Raw genomic sequence first — 3,373 nt, 5'->3', positions numbered from 1 at the left:
CGCTGGTGAACTGACAGATACAGCAGAACTAACGAGCAATCACAAAGCAACTAACGTGTTTGTGATTCCCATACCCAAATCCTTTGACTTTTCTAAACTGTTAAAAGTTTACAAACCACGTCAGTGGGTGAAGGACAACATTTCAGTTCAGATAATTTTAGTTTCTATGGTGCCTTCTGAGAAAAACACTGTCACAACTCAAAATAATTTGGGGGGACAAGACTTCATCTTCTAACTGGTCACAGTTCCGGAATCAGGCTGATGCACCATCAGTAACTCACTCTGAGACGTAAGAAGCGAGATATCGGCTTTTATTGACTGTAAGAATTAACAACACTACATCCTGGAGAATGAGGCCGGGCACAGGCCTCAATCGCCTTTATACAGGGGTCTGTGGGAGGAGCCACAGGAGCAGTCCAGAAAGGTTTATGTAGTTCACCACACAGGCACAATATCAAACTCTCTGCTTCCCTCTCTGTGTCAAAATGGATCATTCCTCCCCTTCATCAGTCTGTGACTTGGCTCAGTTTGTCTGTCTCCTTCGGATTCTGAGCATGCACCACACACCCGCTGAGATCACATTTTATTTACACGGCTGTGACTGGAGACTTTCTGATTATTATGTCCCTCCTGGCATTTGACGGTGGTAAACTCAGAGTCAGCAATGGTACTGAACCTCAGGAGTAGGTGATTAGGGTTTTTCGTTGGAGATCTGTCAGAAACGAGCCACTCTCCCGAATAATGGCTTCAAGACAAATTCAAGGAAACAAAGTTTATTAACAGTTCTGCAGAGCTGGGCCCCCTCAGAGAAGGGAACCCTGAACCTTACAGGGCAACAGGTTTTATCCTTCTTCCTTACCCCTCCCCTCCCTGACTCGGGAGGTACACAGTGTTTTCCCATTCCATATTTGGAGTTGCTTTTTTACACATTTCTGTAAAACAATAGTCCATATCTCAGGACTTCAATGATTCCACAAACAGTTAATCTTGTCAGGGCTTCTGCATTCATAATTAAATCATATTTGTTTTCTGACTTTAACCCAGACATAATTAAATCACATTTGTCCTCTGACTTTAACCCAGACATAATTAAATCACATTTGTTTTCTGACCTTAACCCAGACATAATTAAATCAGAAACGCACATCTTAATTTTGAATCTCACAAGATCGATAAACTGCCGGTAGTTTGTGTCTGGATGAGTGGGTCGTTTTCAGACCGGAAGGAGGTAGCGTTTGGAGTACCCCAGAGATCAGTCCCTGACCACAGTTGTTCACAGTTTAATGTCCTGGCGGAGGCAGCGAGATGTGAGATGTCCCAGTCTGCTGGTGACGCAGAAAGAGTGGAGTTGGGGGAGGGGAGGCTATTCACATGCAATTTCGTAGCTTTGCAATCAGTACATAGTGCACTGTGGGGCTGCAGTGTCGGGTTCCAATCTGCTAATTAGATTTGTTGACCACACTACATTGATCCACCGAATCCCAAATAATAACGAGGCAGCGTATAGAGAAGAAGTCATCACCCCGACACAGTGGTGTCAAGAAAACTCTCCCTCATTGTAACGAAAACAAAGGAGTTGGTTGTGGATTACAGGAGGAATGGAGACAGGGAGCACATTCAACATTTCCAAGTCTGTTATTGACACAAAATGCACATTTTAATAGTGATCATGACACAATGTATTTTATATATTGTTAATGACATAAAACATATTTATAGATTGTTACTGACAGAGAATCGTATAACTTGTGTTCCGTGTGTTATCTGAATGTATTTGCCTGTGATGCTGCCACAAGTCAGTGTTTCTCTGTACCTGTACCTTCCCGTACTTGTGCACTTGGCAATAAAGTCAACAGGACCTGAGAAATCTCACTGAGATTTGATTAGTGATGATCATCTTGGCAGCTCGGTAGGTCGAATGTTTGAGACAGTACACTGTTAAATGCAAAACCCTGAACAGTGTTGATGATCAGAGGGATCTCAGACTCCAAGTTCATCGCTCCCTGAAAGAGACTGTACAGATTGATCGGGTGGTTAAGAAGGCAAATGGCATGGTGTTCTTTATTGGTTGAAGCATTGAGCTCAAAAGTCGGGAAGTTGTGTTGCGGCTGTTACGAGCCTGCGGTCGAACTGTGACCGTTTCTTTAAGAGCGCCGGCTTGAGGAGGCGGGGCTATGACGTCAGTCACAGGCTGACAGCGCTCACTGTGGATTAACCATAAGAGAGAGAGTGAGCGATCTGCAGACAGGCAGTCGGGGGGGGGGGGGGGGAGAGAGAGAGAGAGAGAGAGAGAGAGAGAGAGAGAGACACTGGAAAAGCTGATCGCTTCAGTTAGTCGCAGCTGAGGCTTGGAACTCTCCTATGTCCACAAGAGTGGGTTGATCATCGGTACACAGAACCACAACGAATGTGTGTGGCTGTCACTTCGTATAATCCATAGGAGTGAGTTTTGGAATATCTTGTGTTAACCCTTGCCTGGGTATGTTGTGTGGTAACCCCTGGAAGACGGTATTCCTGTGACAGGTCACATTTGCTGATAACTCGTATGTGGACGGATTCAACGGATAAGAACTTCGTCGACGGTTATTGTGAAGTAACGGCCTTTTCTCTACGTTTCACCCTGGATTACAAATATCTCTCTCCCGTCATTTATTCCGTGTATTACTGAACTTTCCTAATTTACCATCTCAAGACTCTAAGCTTTCTTTCCTCAGGCTCGATAGTCTGGGAGTTATATTTACACATATATACACTTCACACTGTTAACTTTCCTTTATTTCGTTGTTACTATAATATAAGTAGACACTAATAAAGAGAGTGGTTTTAACATCAAAACCAGACTCCAGTGTGAACTCTATTACTGCTGGTTCGTTTCTAAAACGTTTCAGTTCGTAACACAGTTTTATAAAACTAGTTAGCCCACATCTGGAGTGTTTCATACAGTTCTGGTCGCCCCCATTCTCGGAAGGATGTCGGGGCTTTGGACAGGGCGCAGAAGAGGTTTACCAGGACACTGCCTGGATTAGAGGGCATGAGCTATAACGAGAGGCTGGACAAACTTGTGTTGTTTTCTCCAGAGCGGTGTTGGCTGGGGTGAGACTGGATGGACGTTTATAAGATTACGAGAGGATTAGAGTGGACAGACGATATATTTTTCCTCGGGGTTGAAATGTCTAATACATTTAAGGTGAGAGGAGATGTGAGCGGCAAGTTTGCTTCTGTCCAGAGACTAATGAGTAGCTAGAGTCTCTGCCTGGGGGGGGGGGGGGGGGGCACCAATCATGTCACGTGATCCCGTTTGCCCCCTCCCATTTAATCGCAGATGGCCAGCACCTGCGCGTCTGTTTCCGAGGCCCCGCCTCCGGAATCTCCG

This window comes from Hemitrygon akajei, unplaced genomic scaffold, assembly GCF_048418815.1.
Source record: "Hemitrygon akajei unplaced genomic scaffold, sHemAka1.3 Scf000092, whole genome shotgun sequence".
Taxonomy (NCBI): Eukaryota; Metazoa; Chordata; class Chondrichthyes; order Myliobatiformes; family Dasyatidae; genus Hemitrygon; species Hemitrygon akajei.
The sequence above is the reverse complement of the archived record's forward strand: the minus strand, read 5'-3'. Positions refer to the sequence as shown.